This window comes from Macrobrachium rosenbergii, chromosome 13 (assembly GCF_040412425.1).
Source record: "Macrobrachium rosenbergii isolate ZJJX-2024 chromosome 13, ASM4041242v1, whole genome shotgun sequence".
NCBI classification, from domain to species: Eukaryota; Metazoa; Arthropoda; class Malacostraca; order Decapoda; family Palaemonidae; genus Macrobrachium; species Macrobrachium rosenbergii.
Genome location: NC_089753.1, coordinates 65,460,374 through 65,482,824, shown reverse-complemented (window position 1 = coordinate 65,482,824; position 22,451 = coordinate 65,460,374). Strand labels below are relative to the sequence as shown.

The window sequence follows — 22,451 nt, the reverse complement described above, 5'->3', positions numbered from 1 at the left end:
GAGGAAAAATAAAACTCTCAGTGTTCCTACTTATGAATTCAACTTGGTCAGTACATGGTGCCTACAACAGGGCCTGCCTTTGGCAACATCAAGAAATGTAAATGAAATTAAATTCATAAAATTGCTGTTGTAACAGCTTCCCTTTTAAAACCATCTTTTAAGCTAACTTAAACAAACTCTCATTTTCTTACCGTATATTACGGCATTAATTATGAAATATTATAAGTAGTCCAGGTAGCCAGAGTCCTTGAGGCTGGGACGAACGAAAAAGGACGCTTCATTCCCACTGCAATCGCTTAGCATCGTTCTTCCTCGTTTGATTTGCTACCTCTCAGATTAAGACAAGAGCCTTGCTTCTCATTTTTTGGCAAAGGTATGACTTTTCTCACAGTACTATATACAAAATTTACTTTAAGTCCCGAAACATCACTTGAAGTTTGGTGCCATGTTTTGAGGTAATTGTTTGAGCAAAACTCGGCGAATTTTGGTTACATAATCGATAATCATGTAAGGCTTTTGTTCAGTCTAGCCTGCAATACACCCAGGCACCACATTCCTTGCTTTAACGTATTCCATTCTCACACACATGATCACTGTACTATTGTACAACATCATTTTAACTTATTTGGGTCACATGCAAGATACTTTTATTATGTATTGTCAATAACTTATGATAGTAAAGTAACATTTTTTCCAACAATGGTGATTTTTTAATAAGAACCCACTCTTTAATAAGCATATTCATTTGTTAATGATACAGTAAACATTTATATGTGTTTATTGTTAGGTAATACAAACTATTGCTTTACTATTTGCCCTGAGCAAAAGAAAATCAAACTTAATTTACAAGTATAAACAATTTAATACTGGAAGTCTGGTCTGCTAAAAATAAATACAGGATCCTCGCAAACCCATTCACACTTATACTTCATTAAATACAGCGTTCACATGCTTTTTACTTCTGTGGTGTTGTCCATATCCAAGCTCTTCAATTATTGGGTATCGAGAGCACATTTTTACCTGATTCCCTGGAATGAGTCCGCACCCATTAGTGCCATAAGTCTGGTCATTGAACTCACTCACCACCTGCGTACTATTTTCGCAGTTTCTTACCAGTTCTTCAGAACCATATAATCAATTACCGTTCTTTAGAACAAACCAAAACGATTTTCTTGAACAACTAAACCTGTTCTTTGGAACAAATTTACCGTTCTTTGGAACTACTTCCCATTCTTCGGAATAAATTGACGTTCTTCAGAACAAATTGCCATTCTTCAGAACAAATTGCCATTCTTCAGAACAAATTACTGTTCTTTGGGACAAATTTACTGGTCTTCAGAACAAATTGCTTTTCTTAAAACAAATTGCCGTTCTGAACAAATTGCTGTCCTTCAGAGCAAATTACCATTCGTCAGAATAAATTACTGTTCTTTGGAACAACTTCCTGTTCTTTGGAAGAAATTCACCATTCTTAGGAACAAATTACCATTCTTCCGAACAAACCAGAACTGTCCTCTTGAACAACCAACCCTGCTCTTTGGAACAACACCTCTGCACTCGGCAAGAGAGTGATTGTCATTTGTACATTAACTACAGAGCACTTACCATGCCACACAAAAGTTTCATGTATTCCAACTAACTTCCCCTGTGGTTCACTGCATTTTGAGCGCCCACAGATTTTGTGCTTCTTGCTAAGTTGCATCATGTTTCCACACCCTATCCACACTGTGAGTGCCTCATATCTGGCCCTCCAGACCCCTGGCAACCAAGTGTCAAGACAAACAACCACCAATACTGTGTGTAAGAACACAACCTGTACCCTTACCTCTTGGCATTGAGTGCCACCAGTGTATCCTTCACCTTATTTACATTTTAGGTAACCCCTTTTTGGGTCCTAGAGTGCCACCCAACCACTCCAAGGAACGCTTCCAATGCCACCCCTTTTAGTTGGGAGCACTGCCCAGTATTCACAGGACCTCGCCCGAATTACTAAAATTAGCATCCAGCCCAGTGCCACCCACCCAATCTCCGTACTAATCTTGCACTTAGCACCAGTGCCACCTCATCAAGGGGGCACCCCATTTACTAGTAGCGCCACCCACTGGCCCACACCATTGCATAACTACACCCTGCCAAAAGCAGAGTGCAAATTTCCAGTCTGTGCATTTGCTTGCATGGTCTAACACCAACCTACTTTTCACCTTGCTTGGTACCTTAGGCCCACAACAACCGCATCAACATATCTGCAGATGACTACAGGACCTTCCTGGAAATCAGGAAGTGGTTGAACCTTCGGGGGGGAGCAACTGAACATGTGGGTCCAAGGATAGGTAGCTTCTGCTAAGAAGGAGAAAGAAGCAGAGGCAGAGAAGCAGAGACAGTTCGAACTAGCCTTGGCCTAGGAGAAAAGAGCCCTCACTGAATTAGAAAGACAGGAAAGGGAATTAGAAAGACAAGAAAGGGAATTAGAAGATGAGAAAATGAAAGCCAGCACAACCATGAGCTAGCACTTGAAAAGTCTCTCTGGGAGAGTGCCATGGCACTCGCCTAACATACGGCCAAGCATCCCACTCTGGCCACTCCACAGTCCACTCTCAACAACATAAGCTGACTAATTCCAAAGTGGAATGACGCTGAACCTGAGGCCTGGCTCAAACAAATGGAACTCATCTTCACCAGTTTCAAGCCTACCACAGCAGAGATTGCCTTGATCCTTGGCAAACACATGGGCAGCAAGGGCCTAGTCGCTTTCCACTCCTTAACTGATGATGCTCAGGGGGACCTTGAAGAGCTCAGGAAGGCCGTCATCAAGGCTTACTAAATTACGCCTGAATGCTGTAGGCAATATTGGTGTGGCTAACCAAAGGAAGTAGGTCAAATTTGGACAGATTGGGCCGATCATAAAACTCAACCTGTTAAGCACTGGCTGGATGCCCTCAACATCACAATGTTTGAGGAACTCTTAGAGTGCAACTGAAAGACTTCTTCTATTATGCTCCAAGTTCATTAGCCACCTACTTATGCGAGAAACGTCCCAAGACCTTTGATGAGTGCTGCTGCTTAGCGGATGACTAGGACACTTTTCATCCTTTCGCCAGTGCCCTGGATTGGAGGATCATCCGCCCAAGTAACACCTCATTGCAAGCCCAACCAAAGAATGGGGCCTCTTCTAAAATTCCTGTTTGCACTCATTGCTAGAGGAAGGGGCACTTGGAATCCCAGTGCCGATCTAAGGGAGGGGCTGCTGCAGTGCCACCCCCTGATCGATCCAAGAAACAACTGCATCCTTCACCAGCTCCTCAAAAGGACTTTACCAAGATTTATTGCACTGCATGTAAAGTCTATGGTCAATCCTTCCTCTGGAAGAATTGCCCTAGCAAAGCAGCTACACCTGCCATTGCACTGGCTGTTACCAATCATCAATCTCTAGGCCCCTGGCCGAGAGCCCTATATTTGTGGTACCTCCTCAAGGTAGCTACCCCGCACACCAGGTTAAGGCATCTGAAAACACTGGTGTACAAGTCTCCTTGATAAGTGAAGACAAAGTCCCTTATGGAGCTAAAATTTAAAAAAATAAGCTCGTCACCATAGAGAGTATCGATCTGACCCCTCACAGTCTCCATCAGGCAAAAATAGTCCTCACAGACCTGCCAGTACCACCTGAGTGCCCTGAGCAGTGTACGGATCCGTCCGCCTCAGTTGCTGAGCCCCTACCAAATTTAAGTCCTGTGCCTGGCCCTGCCTAAGTGCCTAAGTGCCAACATCAGAGCACATTGTAGATCTCCCTTCACGAGATCCCAAAATTGCCCCAGTTCCCCTGCCAGTGCAATTTTAGTGCCGTGAGCAATGGCACACTCCGTCAATCCCGAACGTTGAGCCAGTTACTTGATCCTGTGCCTGGTCCTGTCTCAGCGCCAATGCCAGAGCATGCTGTAGATCTCCCTTCAGGAGATCCCAATCTGGCACCCATCTCTTTGCCCGGCTTGGCCCCACTACCAGTGTCAATAAGAAAGCCAACCTGAAGTTTAATAGATATGGGTATGGTTATGGAAACAGATATTGATATGAGTATGGGTATGGTACTGATATGGGTATGAATATGGGTATGGTATGGATATGGGTATGGGTATGGTATAGATATGGGTATGGGTATGGTACAGATATGGGTATGGGTATGGGAACTAGCAAATGCAAGTGATAGCGAGCATCTGCCAGTACTCGGTTAACTTTGGCACCCAATTTGCTGTTCATCAACTAATCCTTGAGTTTCTCGAGCGATAAAACTTCAGTTAGCGTCTTGTCCTAACCAATCACTGAATATACTGTCAGTGACTCAGTCGTTTGGTCCATGGCCCCTTTTTTGATACATTCGGAGCAGCCCTACGAGAGTTTATTTCATACGTGTTCCTCCATCCGCCACGTCTGATAGTTTTCTCTCACCCAGAGACTGTATCCTCATAACTTCATTTTCCTTGGAAAATAGATAAAATCTGTTTCATACAAATGCTACAATCAAGCAATTTCTTGACAATTCTGCAAACAACTTTTCCCACCTGGGTGCTAGTGTTCATGGCAATATCTTATTACTTGACTATTAATATTGTACTTTATCATTTTGCTTATTAGACATATTTTCTCTTATCCGGCGATTGATTATATGATGGTAGAGCATTTTGGAAACGCCTTCATTTCCAGGAAATAACTCTTTATGAAAAGATCGTTCCAAAATCCGTATTCCCATGAAAATCTCCATGGTAACCAGCCGCCATCTTTAATTCGCTTGCGGAACTTTTAAATCTACTTATGACCTCAAATATCAATTTGATATGTTTGTAAATATAAATTCGTGTTTTAATGACATGGTAATACGCATCAACTTTCTTTCATTTCAAAACTGTATAAAAATTGCTGATGAATTTTATATATATTTTTAATGACGAATTCAGTATCTCATAAAACCTAACAACACTACTGAAACATCAAAGACTAAATAATGCTTATTTCTGCATCAAAACCGATTTTAATGAACGCGTGGATGCATGGGTCGCTAAATATATATTTTTTTCGTAATAACAACATAGGTGGCATTAAACACATGAAAGAAACTCGTTAAATCCATTCGCAACAGTAACCAGCGTCAAATGATGGTCACTGTACCCAATAGCGAACAGCGTGGAGGGCAAACATATTTTCCGTACAAAACTGTTTCAATTTATTACTTTTAAATTGATTACTCGCATCTAAAACCCACACTAAATAAATTCAAACATTTGCCTTTTTAACGAGGATTTGTAATCACCAGGCAAACAACCGTCAGTCAAAACATCAGAAGCGGCTTCTCTCTGGATGATGCCTTTTATCGAAGGATTTCCAGAGGCTTGTTTGGTCTGATTTGCGTTTCCATTTGAATAATACGTTAGGCAAAGTCATTATTATTATTATTATTATTATTATTATTATTATTATTATTATTATATATTATTATTATTATTATTATATATATATATATATATATATATATTATTATTATATATATATATATATATATATATATATATATATATTTATTATTATTATTATTATTATTATTATTATATTATATATATATATATATATATATATATATATATATATATATATATATATATATATATATATATATATATATATATATATATATATATATATATATATATATATATATATATTCATCCTTTTTTAGATAATCTGTTCTCTAATGTTTACTAATTCAGTCTCATTATTCCCAGAAATTGGATATATTCACTTTAATAATAGTGAAGCAGTCTTATCAATATTGCTCTATTCATCAATATCAGACGCTTGTTTTAAACTCAATGTGCAGGTCATTCATGTAATTTTAGAACAGCTTCACACAAAAAGATATTTATTTTTGTTGGGATGTGGTGGTTTGTGTATTTAAAAACACTGTAACCTTTAAACAAATCTATGCTTTCATGGTTACGGCGAAACCCGAAGTGGAGATTCTGGTTACATGCAAAATGATAATGCTGTAACAGTACCCCCATTGCAGATTATACCTGTACACAGACCTCTTGAGCAGCTTAATACGTACATGCATTCGTATGCGTACTGTGAGAAGCAGTGAATATTCAATTGGCCTTAATTCTATACCTGTGGTTTGCGGCATCGGATTTTAGCGCAAAAAGATAATTGTTTCACTCGGGTTGTTCTCTATCAGTCCAGTTATAAACCCTAATTCCCAAACTGTGCGTTTGGCATCCTAATTTGCATTCTATAGTTTTGGCGAACGTTATTAGTCAAAGGTAATACCATAGTGCCTCCCACGGGCGCAGTACGCTATTCAGTATTCTCGACGATACGGTCGTCGCAAAGAAAACATGCATTTCATGAGAAATTACCTGCTGATCGGCTACATCGCATCCTTTGGGGGAAGGTTACCTCGTCGAGGCCCTACCCAGAGAAAGAGAGAGAGAGAGAGAGAGAGAGAGAGAGAGAGAGAGAGAGACAGACAGACAGAGAGTATATCATCTATTAATTTAAAGTTATGGGTAAGCCTACTCATAACAGAAGCGATTACCACTGTCTATTATTTTGTTTTACGGGTGTTATAATAATATATTTTTAAAACAGTATGTTTGTCTTATTCTTATACAGTATATCCAAATAGTGTATATTCGATAAATAAAAATGATACATACATACAAGTATATCCGTTCACAATCAGTGTATTTTGTAAGTACATTATTGCAAGGCGAGAGAAGGTTGTCCTTTTATGGCGGGTCTCGAATCTTCGCCTTCCCTAATTAACAGAGAATGAGCTTCTCGGCTTGATCTCGCTGGAGAGCAGCCGAGGATCGAGGCTGTAATGAAGTCTCTCTTCCAAGATGAGAAAAACCTCCCATGCTGAAATTGCCCCTTTTAGGACTGCCGTTGCTTTTCACTTTTACGGAATTTTGTTTGACAGGTAATGCCACATTATTCATACTCCACATTATTATGACCTTATTATTGTCTTTTTGCCTGTCATTTCATTATATACAGTATATCAGTATGTATATATATATATATATATATATATATATATATATATATATATATATATATATATATATATATATATATATATATATATAATAATATAATTTTTTTTATTATTTTCATCGGTGTGAATAATACCCATGGCCTAACTTTTCAAAGTGTTCATGTCTCAGTGTTTATTAAAGGTATCTATCACCCTCCTGGATGAATTAACTGAACGTGGCTTGAATGGATAGGCAACGTGAAGAGCCACTTTACTAATATACGGTCAGCCTTTTGTTATATGAAATGGATTATAAATCAAGGATAGGAACTCCCATTTCCAAAGTTTTACAAACAACTGACGTTGGATGTTTAATCTATGTAAATATATTATGAAGTATCCATAAATACAAGTAAGTCCTAACTATTTTCAGTTTGTTTTGTTTATGTGAAGGACGAGATGTCTGTTGAGCCGTCATAACGAGAATCTGTTAGATAGGACATAGTGCAGTTCTTTAGTACTGTTTATTTATGAAAAACATGAAACATTATTGCCAGCCTCATCACTTTCTGTACATGTCTATATCATTAGTTTTTCAGTGATTATCTTTCTTCAATTAGCTACACAAAAGCGTTTTATTTTAATTTGTCCTGCCCATTTACACTTTCAGCTATTGATCTCAACTCACATCTCAGCTCAAATAAAATTAAATGTGAACAGCATTACACATTAACAGTTAGGACGGGTTTCTTTTAGATGACTCTTTATCTCTTGTCTTGCGTAAAGTCCAATCACTGGACGAATTTCTCCTCCTGTCAAGGGGTCGAGGGTCTTCTAGAGAAGAGAGAATTCCTTCATTCATTGCTTTTTGGAATATCAAAAGGACCGAAGATTCTCTATTGCTTTGCTTTCCCATTTCCATGAATCTGATTTTCACCCCCCTACACTAAATTCAATAAACAGGGAGATGTTTAGGCATTAAAAGAAAAACTTATATACATTCTTACATATCCGTTAATCGTGAGAGGTGAACAGGTATTTTTAGAGTAATCATCTGAAATCAATGTATTGGTTGTTTTATAAAGAAACTTAAATTCAGAACAGTCTAGTACATAAAGAAAATAATGGAATGCAAGTATCAATTTTGACAAATTCTTTACATTCCCTCAACATTCATAAGGCTCTCACTTTAAGGTTTCAAATAATATGCTGTATTTGAATGACAAGTAACTCTAGAAACTACCTAGCTAGAGTAAACTTGGCCCAGCTGATGAGAATAAAGAAGGATTCTAGACACAAGTCCATTGTAACTGACACATCCAATGTATAATCAACTTTGATCGTTCCTTGTAGCATTTATCACTGATTAATGGATAAAGTATGAAAATAGTTTAACATATTTCTGTTCAGAATCTTTTTCATCAGTAATCTTCATTGACAATAATCATCATATAAGTGAAGGAATCTAAGAACAATTCGGCGCTGATGATAGGCAATTTCAAATTACTGCTCCCTTTGGGAAATGAAGGCTCTGAATATAACAATTAGCAGAAGGCAACAGTGATTTAAAGAAGTGATTGTTATTAGCCCGTAAAGCAACAAGTAAAAGTATTTTAACAATAGTAGCTAACTTTGGGCAGGCCTAGCTTGGTTGCCAACCAAAAGGGCTAGAATAATGAAAAGGAACTTTCTATGAGGCTAGGTAATCTCGTTACAGAAGTATTTAATTAATTTGTTGATCAGAGTTTTTAAATTTGTCGATAAAGCCAAACACTGTGGCACTTTCACCCATTCAGTGCTAAAGACAATGAAAAGAGAAAGATGGAAGAAAAGAATCGGAATGGAGGAAAGGTAAAAGACTAAAAAATAAGTGAGTGCAGCTAGTTATTCCTACAATGCGCTAAATAAGGGCACTGACAGCATACCCCTTTAATTGGCTGTTTAATTATCTTCTAGTGTTCAGTTATTACTTGCTTTCATGCAAGAAACTAACCATGTAGTAGCTTATCATATGATGCATATGAACCCTGCGTTTTCAGCACAGGTTTTTCTTTGTTAATTGCTTATAAACACGGTCAGGTAGACATGCTATTGATTTGAAAATTTTAGCTTCTTTTTCATTTACTGTCTCTCTGTAGCTCTTCTCATGACGACATTGGGTTTATAATCAGGAATAGTTGTTGAAGAGTAATACAGAGAATCTTAGTTTCGTGTCAATATGCCTGAATACACGTGAGGCTTCATAGAGAAAAGGAAAAAATAAACTTGCAGGTTAATTACATATATAACAGATTGGGTAACGTCTTGCCTTTTCTTGGGAGAGCAATTCTTTGCTAATCACAATTATGTTGCTCTTTTCTTCTTCTTCTTCTTCTTCTTCTTCTTCTTCTTCTTCTTCTTCTTCTTCTTCTTCTTCTTCTTCTCCAGGAACTTCATAATGCTGAAAAGTGGTTTTAATGTCCTGCCCTCTGGGGAAATTATCGTAATTAATTTTCTTCGTCACTGACGAGAACCGCATAGTAATATGTTTTTAGCTGAGCTGAAGCAGCAGGTGTCAATCAAAAGGGTTCTTTTTCGTTTGATACTTATCCTAAATTAAACAGACAATATTATTTAATGAAAACAGCAACTGGGTCCAACGTATTAGCAAACTGTGTAAAATTAACAGACTCCTGAGTCAGAGACATAGTGCTTCCATCTAATTTTTTAGGCATACGAGGAACTTTTTTTATAATTCGACAGAACTTGATGGCGATTCAAATATTTTTGCATTAAAGCAACAGGACTGTTACTGTAAATATTTCATCGAAAGCAAAAGCTAAGGAAGTGATACACGATAATATGGACTGCCGAGTTTGATAATGCCGAGGGTCATTGTGAGCTTGACAGCAATGCATTTAACCATCAGCCTCAAGGTACCTATTTTCTTTCAGCAAAGCGAAAGAATAAAAAAATTTTGACTTTTAATTCATTTAACCTTGAAAAATTCATTTTGGTTAACAATATTTTTGGAAAATCGTCACCTATCCGAAGGTATCTACTACTGCGTTTGATCAAAATTGGAGGAAATTACACTTCTGACAGCTATTGTCATTCTGAAAAATAAATTCAGTTCTGGATATTATATTTTATAAGATTTAAGAGGAAAACTCTTTGGCTTTTTTCTGCTGAACTGAACCTGTGAACTTGAAAATATGGGTCAATATAAAAAGTTTCTGAAAAAAAATAATCAATAGTTCCTAAATTACTTAGCTACCAATTTCAGTACAATCGGAGGAGAAGAGGGAAACAGTCCAAGGAGAAAAACAATAGCTCCATTTTAACTGAGTCGGGAAAGGTGCACAATTATGATATATTTCGTGACATATTTTATGGAAAGTTTAATTTCACTTACCCTTAGAATGGAGTCAGGGAATTAAAGTAACTATATTGAGAATTTATTTTTTCTCGTGGTCAATGAATTTCTGCATATTATATGATTTCTAATGATGCTCTAACAAGTTCCGGCTATTCCTTGATTCGGAAAGGAGGTTTAAGTTCGTTAACCTCTGGGTAAATATTCATATACTGACTAGCTGCGAGGGAAAATGAGAATTGTGAAAACACACACAAATATTGTTTTTCTCTTTAGAAAAGTTCGCATACAATTTGTAGGTATTCATTTTTGTGTAAAGGGACACTATCCAAAAACTAGTTGGTTTCCAGTCTTACAAAGCCCTTCTTTGGCTGAGTCGGTTGAGCTTCAGACTGTCATTCGATGGGCCGGAGTTCAATTCCCGCGGCCGGCTGATGAAGAGTTAGAGGAATTTATTTCTGGTGATAGAAATTCATTTCTCGCTATACTGTGGTTCGGATTCCACAATAAGCTGTAGGTCCCATTGCTAAGTAACCAATTGGTTCTTAGCCACGTAAAATAAGTCTAATCCTTCGGGCCAGCCCTAGGAGAGCTGTTAATCAGCTCAGTGGTCTGGTAAAACTAAGGTATACTTTCTTACTCCAGTCTTACAAAGAACTCTGAAATATCGCAAGAATTAAAATGAACAATCATATAACTAAAGATCATTTCCAGAGAGACAGAACTATTTCCATTCCCACTTAACCCTGCGTTCTTATTTTATATGCATGTACTGGCTGCATGCCCTTTACGCTGGTACGTTAGTAAATATGCTGTTCACCTTGTGCTTATCTCTGTGGCAAACTTGTGTGGTGAAAGGTAAGAAAAAAGAAAGCACTGTCAGTGGTACCGATGGGAGCTCCGTCCATACATGTCTACTTTCTCTCTCTCTCTCTCTCTCTCTCTCTCTCTCTCTGTCCCCTTTCCCAATAAATATATCAACTCTCTCCCATTCTCTTTCAAACAGATATTCAATGATTTATCATTATCTGTCCCCCAGATGAATATTCAATGACGCATTTATAGAGAGTATGGGGAATCGTGATTGAGTATATCACCCTTACTAAAAATATTTCTGGACCATTTATAACTACTTTTTTACCAAAAAGATATATCAATGATTTCATATATATATATATATATGCTATATATAATATTATGCAGATGAATATTCAATGACTTCTTCTTTTATATTCCCATTTTTGTATGGGGTAAGCACGTATGCCTTCTTTTTATAATCGTGATTGAGGTATATCACTGCCCTGCCTACTAAAAACCCCGGCATTTCTGGACCATTTATAACTACTTTTTACCAGCAGCTATAAATATATAATATATATATATATATATATATATATATATATATATATATATATATATATATATATATATATATATATATATATATATATATATATATATATATATATATATATATATATATATATATATATATATATATATATATATATATATATATATATATATATATATATATATATATATATATATATATATATATATATATATATATACTATATATATATATAATATATATATATATCTCTTATATATATTTTATATATCCATGGATTAAATATAGTTGTTTTATACTGTCGAGGAATGCTGTGCTGCCATCTCTTGTATATATTTTCACTCCATGGATTAAAGAAGTTGTTTTGTCGAGGAATGCTGTGCTGCCATCTCTTGTATTTATTTTCACCCCATGGACTAAAGAAGTTGTTTCTTTGTTTGTTTGGTTGACCTTGTTTTTTTTTTTTCTTAACATGGAGAGTCCCCGGCATTTCTCTGATCACTACCTGACACCTAGCCACCCGTAACAGTAAGTACTGAAAAGACTCCTTTATCTAAATTGTTCTATGTATTAGTATATTATATAATGTCGTGTGTTAAAGTGATTCAGTGTTTATAAATGTATACTGTATAACTAATGAAGATTGTTTGTGTATTGGAAATGTCATATGTTAACCTGTGAGTGTTTAAAAGTTTATAATGTATAAACAATAAGGTTTGCATTAAGTTTTACTTCATTGTGCATTTTCTGCAGTCAAGAACTTAATTATATTATATCAACAGTTATATAGCTGTTAATATGTTTATATTTTGCAGAACTCCTTAGACCTTGGTCATTCGTCTTCATTCTTGGTCCTAGACCCTAGACTCTTGGTCCCTGAATCTTATCTCATCCTTAGATACGCATGATTCTTCGTCAGATTGTAATCATTTGCAGTACCTTTCCTCATCCTGATTATACGCGCAAGATCTTCAATAGACCTTTATATTATTATAGAAGTTCCTGGTGTTATACATGAAGTTTGTTAATTTTGTATGTTTCAGTTTGTAAATATATTTTAAGTTAATAGAATTTTTCATGTTATACCTTTATATTTAATTTTAAACAAGGAAACTTAAAATTGAACAATCAAATATATTTTTAAAAGAACCAGAGTTCATGGAATATAAAATATAAAAACCATAACTCCATATATATATATATATATATATATATATATATATATATATATATATATATATATATATATATATATATATATATATGTATGTATGTGTGTGTGTGTGTGTGTGAGTGTGTGTATTTATATATGTATGTATGCATGTGTGTTGCATGAAGAATAAGAGTTATTACAGTTGTTGATCACTGTTTCATCCAATGTATATTAATTTAGATTTTCAAACTTCTCATTAATTTCACAGAGTACCAACGAAGAGTTTACGTTCAATAAGTAAACATGTATACAAAGTGCTGCATGTATAAGAGTTAATTATCTCTGAATTATGCTGCTGTTTTTTGCAGGGGATTATTATTATTATTCAGAAGATGAACCCTATTCATATACAACAAGCCCGCAGGGGCCATTGACCTAAAATACAAGTTTCCAAAGAATATGGTACTCATTTTAAAGGAGTAACAGAAGGTAATATGGCGAGAGAAGGTCGTCCAATTATGTTAAGTCTCAAGCCTTCGCCTACCCTAATTAACACAATATGAACATATCGGCTTGCTCTCGTCCAAGTTCTTTGTTTAATGGTCTACTCATGAACAACTTCGCAAAACCAGCGCTTCAACGTGCCTATGAATCTGGTGGGAGGATCTTAAGATTTTTGTTGTGCATTATCTTCAGTCAATGTATCTTTGCCTGCCATTCCATTTCTTCAAAGTTAAAATTTAATATAGGGCTTAAAATCCTTTATATGCAAGTGACTTTTTGATAATCACAGTGACCTTTTAACTTAGCGATTTCCTAACACGCCCAAATGTGCGTAAAGTAGAATTCTTTCATTACTATCCTTATATTCTAACAGGATATTGATTTAATTTCTTAAAGACGTGTGTCAAAATTACCGGATTATACTCTGTTTTTGTTAAATATATCTATAAGTAGTTACCCATACTTCCAGTTCCTACCCGCGATTAACAGTTTTCTTTCATATAGAATCTTTTTTTCCGTTGCTATTTTTGGCTGTTGATTGTAACGAGTGAAGAAGAATTTTTCGACAGCTTTCGTAGTTTCGCCTTCATAGAATCTTTAATTTAATGGCATCGATATCGCTATGATTTTTGTTTGCTGCCGCAAAATATTTTGAGCACACTCAAGGTAACTTATGTTTTTAAAGGCAGCCCGATCCTGGAAAGGAGAGATTGTCAAATACTGAACTTATTCTTTTCATACCTGATTCTACAATTTTTCCTGGTTGTTCATCTCGTCAAAAACGAAAAACAAAAAGATAGTAGAAGAGGCAACGAAGTGAAGGACAGGTACGGAGGATAAATTTCAAGAGAAAAATAGGCCATAGCCTTAGCCGATTAGTTATTGATCTGTAGAAGAAGAGTTGTCTCGAAGGACACGATACTATGCATGGGTATTTGGAAGTTAAAAATTCCCAATATTACATTTCCATATTGAGAGAGAGAGAGAGAGAGAGAGAGAGAGAGAGAGAGAGAGAGAGAGAGAGAGAGAGAGAGAGTATCCTTCTTGTTGTAACGTAAGGCAGTCTTACAACCAATATTGCTTTCAATGTTCTAAATACATAAGATGGAATACCCATCACAGCAAGATAAGGAAGCAATTTGTAAATGCAAAGAATAAATCCATATTGACACTCATATATCTTTGAAGCTTAGATACAAACCAAACTAAAGATTGCCTCGTTTTCATGGGGATAAAACCAAATTGGTAAAACAAATTGTCAGCGTCAACCTTGGTGAATAAATCTAAGAGGATTAGTGTTCTGTGCTAAAAGGATCATAGAACGAATAGAAAAGATAAACAAGTGACTATTTCTGAGAGAAAAGGGCCATGTGAAAGAGATGAATGAAAAACTTTAAAGTCTTCGTTAAGTCCTTGGGATGCATAGAATATTATCGTCCTCACTTTGTTTTCATAACATGGTTCAGGGTTTCTTAGTTTTCTGTAAAAGAAAACTTTTGAGATGGCTATTTTTCTGTCCGTCCGCCCTCAGATCTTAAAAAACTACTTAGGCTACAGGGCTGCAAATTGGTACGTAGATCATCCACTCTCCAATCATCAAACATACCAAATCGCAGGCATCTAGCCTCGGTAGTTTTTAGTTTATTTAAGGTTTAAGCGTCTGGCACCTCTATAGTTGCCAGCAACACAGGTCAACACCGGGCCATGGCTGAAAGTTTCATGGGCCGCGGCTGAAGGTTTCAAACAGCATTATAACTGTACAAAAAAACTCGAATACCCGAAGAAACTTCGGCACATTTTTAAATTGTTTTCTTTGATATGCATTTTGGGGTTACATTTCTAAAATTTTATGGGATATCACAGATTTTCTTCACAGATAGAAACGTCATTTATATTCATATAACTTTGTGTAATCATTTTCCTTTTGCGTGGTTGTGGTGTGTTTTTGTTTACAATATACTGCAGGTAAATACAAGAATAGCAAAATAGATAAGTATATATTTTTTTATGTTACGGTGAATTCCTCATGTGAATACCTGAAACCTGGGTGTTATTTATAACGACTACAAAAGCACTGCCGTCGCTCTTATCTTGTCTGTATTTGGTATTCTCGACCTCAGTTATATTTTCAGAAAAATGTTTCCCTAGAAAAAAGAAGTTCATATCACAAAACTTTTTTATGCATCAGTATTGTATTTGAGAAGTGATGCTTGTGTTCCACAACACTTACGCGTTTTACCTGAAATATTTTCGAAAGCCATCAGTTCGTAAACACCATCTAGAGAAGCCAACTAATCACATGGGTGGGAGTGTCTGCAGTGCTTCTTAACTAGATAAAAACAGCACATTTTCACTCCAACAATCCACAACAGCTCAAAATATTGAAGCGTTCTTTGGTGAATATGGAATTACTAACGAACTCATATCTTCAAAAACATGAGTTCGTCAAGACGGCAAGTCTCGACACTCAGAAGATTTTATCGGCCACCTACGTTTTGTATATACTTCAGTGGAAGCCTCCGGTAAGAGATGATGTCGCTCTGGCTTAACGAAACCAGGTCGCTACCCTAAGTACGTTACGTATTGTTCGAAGATTATTCTGAGACACCTGCACTCTGCATAGGCTTAGGAACCCAGTGGTTTCTTCGACGCTATACACAGGGTTACGAGCAGTAAAAAAAAAAAAATATATATATATATATATATATATATATATATATATATATATATATATATATATATATATATATATATATATATATATATATATATATATATATATATATATATATACAGTATATATAGATAGATAGATAGATAGGTAGATAGATAGAGAGATAGATAACTTTCTGTTGCTAGAGTAAAATGATATCTTTATGCAACCACGAACTCTTGGTATTATGAACAGTTGATGAAGAGGTAAACAAAACCGTGAGGTGTTTATGCTGATTTTACGCAAAGCGAAATGAAGCAGACAAAATATGTTAAATCATGTCCTTGAAAAACGAGAGGGAGATTGTACTGGCTCACATATGTATCTTTCTGCCCCTGTATCTGTATATATGAAAGAAAGAAAGAGAGGGAGGAGGAGAAAGAGAAGAATCACTCTTGAGCATGACACCATCTAATATTTAAATGTATCATTACGTACACACGAAAATTGTATGCGCGTTTGTCATAATAACATAAGTTTTTGCGCTGAAAGCGACGAAAACCTAACATACAGTGACATTCTGCACTATTGTTTTTATCTGTTTACTTCATTCAATTATTTATATTTTTGTTTTCGGATTAGTCTATTATTTTTTTTTAATTCGTAAGTTTAATCACTGAAACATTTTTTTAAAGTTATTTCCTCTCTAAATTAAAAGAGGCTAATACCAATTTCAGCAGTCTTTTTGCTTCTTTTAAAAGTTCAGAAATAATTTTTTTGAAGGTGCTGCATAAATTTCAGATTTCATATTACTTTCACTATAATGGACTCTCTTACTTCCTTTTCCTTATCTTGATTAATAAATCATTAACAGATCAGCGAGAAAGAAGAATTGGTCACAAAGTCTCGGGAACATCTTTTGAAGCTGCTTGAACACTCCCAGGAGAGCCTTATGCCCAAACGGACAAATTGAGCTCTACTCCCGATTAGAACTCGAGAACTTTTGTGAGAGTCCAAGAACAATGCTGAGAAGTAGTTTAATTATATAAGGGAAATTTCATAGAAGCCAGTTGGAAAATGTGTGTCCAAGGGGGATTAAGTTTCGTTTTCTACATAAGAATTATTTTGACTTACGTCTGTCACTTCATTCTCCTTTCATTTGAAATTAGCGACAGCTACGAAGTACGTGTTATTCCAGAATGTAGACTTCTCCCCCACCCCTCCCTCCACAAGTCAAAAGAGTATACTTCACCTAAAATTAAAGATCAGAATCATACTCACGAAAGTGTATATGATGAAAAGAGCCTGAGGTAAGTATTCCTATATGACTTATTTGATCACAGGAGACTAAAGATCTGATGATTTCACATTTTTACAAGGAATTATTTACGCACATATGTTTGAGGTTACGAGATAAAAAAAAAATGTTGATTTCTAAAAATATCAGCTATACATGGGTGGTATCTTTTTTCAGTTTAATGTTTTTTCTCTCTATTGTTTCCTTTTCTTAAACCATTGCATTAGGATTAGGCCATCGTACCCGCGATTTCGGCTTTACAACAGAAAATATAAGGTACCGTAATTAGCAACATTTAATGAAATCTCTGGAACACATATGCATCAATTGCTCCTTATATTATTTGCAACTAAACCTGAGTAAATCACAAAAAAATAAATATATGTAAAAGAACATTATGAAATAAGTTATCTTCTTTTACAAATGTCACTTACAACCGAGTAACATGTGACATTAGTGACGTTGCCAGAGCTAATAATATATAAACGTATTTGGCTATTAAACCAAAGAAAAAGTTTCCGCACGACTTGTGCATAAAACAAAAAAATCAATGCCATTCGTCCCTCTACTTCATTCATCCGCTGGCTGAGAAACTTCATAAATTGAAGAAACCTTCGATTGATGTTCACAACATTTTCAAATTCATTCCCATTTTTCATCCTCATTAAATTCACTTGAACTGTGTTTAAAGGATTATTCATTTCCTTCGTGCCACATCCATCTAAACTGAGTTGATCATTGAAATGATGGTTCCAAACTGGTAATGCTGAAGATTTGCTTCCTACGACCATTTCCAGGTGAGCGCTCTATTTCTATCGGCCTCGACAGACATTTATCCACCTCAGTGTATCACTTCTCAAGCTGAAAGAGTATTAACCACGTACCTAAGTATTTTCACAGGACCATGCTAATAACAGATGAAAAGACTATTACTTACAGACACTTAAACAAGTCAAACAGTTTTGTCATTCTTAATTAGGCGGACAACGTTTGGCTGAATAGAAGTCGGTTCGAGAGAAGCAAATTATCAGGAGACCCAGGTTCAGAAGAAGGTTAGCCCTGAGCTTCCATATGCTCTCACTAATCACTGACATGTTCTGTTTTTACACAATATTATAGAGAAAATACAGAAGATCGCTAAGAACCTGTCTCTGTTTCTGTTTACAGAAAAATCTGTGAACTTTAGTGCTGTTTTGTTCATATCTGCATATTTTTCAGAACAATGATGACTATTGCCTTTTTTTTTTTTTTTGTTAATTGTCATGGGTAGTGATTTTTGTGGCTAAGGAGGGGCACAAATGAAAACGAAAATTTATTTTTACCTAATAGCCTCTCGTTGTCGCCTGTTATCCCATTGAAACCCCACGTGTCTCCGACGAAGCGTTCTGGAAAATTCGACACCAGCTGATGCAAAACTTCGTCTACTATATTCTAAAATTTTTTCCATAAGCTAATGAGCAAGCAGAAACTTCAACTATTCCTTATAATGAAACGACGATCATCGAAAGTGTCATTATTAGTCCCGCGTCATTCAATGGTGGCATCTTTGACTTTTGGAAGATAATGTCAACGATCTCTATTCCACCCTGGTTGGAACTTCGTGGTCTTCAAATCAGCTGCCAAGGGTTTTATTTCGTCACGTAAATATCTCTTGTACAGTCCTATCTTGCATACCATTCTCCTTATCGTTACTTACTTTACAACGATTTGCTTAAAGTTGAGGGAATGCAAGAATCCTTTTTCATTTCCTGTAAATACTGTAAAAAATTATACCGCATTCTTTTGTGGGGATTCTTTTTTTATTCTTTTACCTTGTTTCTAATTGTTGATGCGGAATTTCTTTTGTCAAGTAAAATTAGAAAGAACCTGACGATTCAGTCCCGAATCATAACAATATTTCGGAAATATCTACTGGAGTCTGTTATAGTAGCTAGTTTTAAATGCTTACATTCCTTATATTACAATCGATTCTCTTATATACTACTATAATTTCCTCAGGAACTTTCCTTATTTCCACATTACCTTCTCCTTCTCTGTGCTCCTCAGACTTATTATCGTCCCAGCCACTTATATGCAGAAAATCATAACTGATCTAAATTTTTTTGTTTTCCCCTCATCCTTTTTAAAAAGTTGATATTGCTGAATCATATTGGATATCAGCTCAGACATTGATAGTTTGTTTGATTAGGTTTATAAACGTTTATAAATTTAAGAATATCAGAATCATGTGTTTCCCAAGTCATTTAAGTTGTTTGTTTCTGGAAGGAAAATCTGTTATCATTTATAGGTGGAAAGTCCTCCAAAAACGTTTTCCTTCAGTGTCTGGAAAGGTAGTCTCGGGTCTCGATAACTTTACATAAAGAGATTAAAAGCTTGATCCCAGAACGAATAGCCTCCCTTTTTTCTTTCTAATGCTCTTTCAGACTTTCCTGCATTTGGCGAAAGAAGGGAAGTTCGGCCTCCGGAGGCTCTTTGCTCTCTTACCGGCGCATATTTGTCCTTTGACAGGAACTTCGAGAAACGAGAAACTTTTGCTGTTGATCTTCCTGTTCCTAAATCCCTTAACTGTCTGACTTAAGGCCCAGCTCAACAAACTTCCTTTTCTTGTAAACACATTCTTAGCTTTCCACTTTCACATTTTCCCCATGATTTTTATAACTACAGCTTTCATATTTTTTTTATTTTCTTTAGTTTCATTTCCCATTCTTGGTTTTTAATATATTATTTTGCTTTCGAAAATTCTTCAAGGTAGAATAATAGATTACACATGCTTAGATATTCAGAAAAAAAACATAAACTAAGAAAACTCATAATCTGGTCTCAACCAAGTTTCCCAGTTTGGAAAATTTTTCTAACAACCTTAGACCGCTTCGTTAAGGGCTTGATCATCAATTTATAGAGCACCGTCCCCATATTTCGGAGAGATTTTCACATCTGAAGATTTTTCTAAAGACCTGAATCAAAATTTTTATATAATCAATGATCAGATTTCTATTGATATATACAGCCTCAGGAATTCTTTGAACTAACAGTTATCTCTATATTTATTTTAACGACAAATTATATATAAAAACTTTGTAACATTGGCATGTTCATACTTGCGTGACATTCATCCATCAACATATTTTACTTTCAAATATTACCTTTCAGTTCATGGTTTGGATTCCATAATTTTCTTCACTAGAAGGTGCGTGGCAAAGACATCCTGAGCATCGAAAAACAAATTTCACGACCGCAATTTTTCTATGTTAATTAATTTAAGTTAAGCTACTAGTAGTTGAGTTAGAGAGGAAAGGAAGGAATAATTAAAAAAACGAGTGACTTTGATGATATGGAGAGCATGTAAGATAAAAACAGGATGAAAAATTGACTACGACCAAAGATACCGACAAGTATGTAAAATTCTAAACTGGGATTACAGAGTCAGCAGTGGGTGTTTGTGGGTTCAGGAATGTGGAAAGAGAGAATACAGACACTGAGTGGTAGGATGAGGATATGTAAATGTTCTTGAGGGGAAAAGGGCTTATTTGAGATCAAGGGTGAAACCAAATGGAAGATTGTGAGACACACACACACACACACACACACACACACACACACACACACACACACAGTGGTTAGCGTCGACTGGATTCGCTGGATGCGCGTCTGTGTCGTGGAATCGAGACTCACACATCACTTATAAATTCCCCTTCGGTGATAATTCCCCATATATTCCCGAGGTAGCGTGGATTTGATATTAAGCGATATTTATAGCTTCATGATCGTATATAAATCACGGTGTGATAAAAATGTCATATATATATATATATATATATATATATATATATATATATATATATATATATATATATATATTAACGTGTGTGTGTGTATATATATATATATATATATATATATATATATATATATATATATATATATATATATATATATATATATATATATATATATATATGAATGTCTTTTCCTGTAATACTACAGTGTGATATGAATATAAGAAGGCCCATAAAACACTATTTAAACGTTGAAACCATATATTTCGGGCACTTCCTTCTGTGCCCCGAAATATATGGTTGCAACGCTCAAACAGTGTTTTATGGGCCCCTTTATCTTCACATTACACTGCAGTACCACAGTCAAAGACATTCATATTTATATATACTGGGCATAGTTTTTCTTTATATACAATTTTCGTTAAAAGCAATTGTTTTAGTGGTATCAATAAGTTTCTTCCAGGTTTCTTAACGCAGCCGGAGTGGTGTCAGAGTGGGTAAGATGGACTTGAAATACACTGGGCTTTGCCCGCACAGGTTCAAATCCTGTCCACAGCTTATTAGAGCTACAGCTGTGGTGTCCGAGTGGTTAAGGAGATGGACTTGAAATCCATTGGGCTCTGCCCGCACAGGTTCGAATCCTGTCCACAGCGTGGAATGTTTAGTCTGCATGTTTTTCACCAGAAATTGACGAACAAGAATAAAAAAACTCCGACGGTATGAAATACCAATAAGAAACTTACTGATGTAAAGTAAAAATATAAATATATATATATATATATATATATATATATATATATATATATATATATATATGAATGTCCTTACTGTTATACCAGTGTAATATGAATATAAGAAGGCCGATAAAACACAATTTGAACGTTGCAACGATCAAATAGTGTTTTAATGGACCTTATTATATATATATATAATATATATATATATATATATATATATATATATATATATATATATATATATATATATATATATATATAAATATATATATATATATATATGTATATATATATATATGTATATAAAATGTCTTTATAATATAGTGTATATATATATATATATATATATATATATATATATATATATATATATATATAAACGTTGATATATATATATTATCATACTATATATATATATATATTACTGGTAGAATATGGACAGATGAAATATTATATATATATATATATATATATAAATATATATATAAAGGTGTGGCCTTAAGTCTCATATACACCTATATGGTTTATATATATATATGACTATTTATCACATTCTCCTGATTCATATACAATAGAAAGAAACGCCACCTCCATAACA

General features: G+C 35.1%; 1 non-coding gene across 1 annotated transcript; it reads left to right on the top strand.

Annotated features, from left to right (window-relative positions):
- Window positions 1-21,687: 21,687 nt before the first annotated feature.
- On the top strand, window positions 21,688-21,769 carry TRNAS-UGA (transfer RNA serine (anticodon UGA)). Its single transcript has one exon. It is a non-coding gene; the product is annotated as a tRNA-Ser (tRNA).
- The last annotated feature ends 682 nt before the right edge of the window (window positions 21,770-22,451 follow it).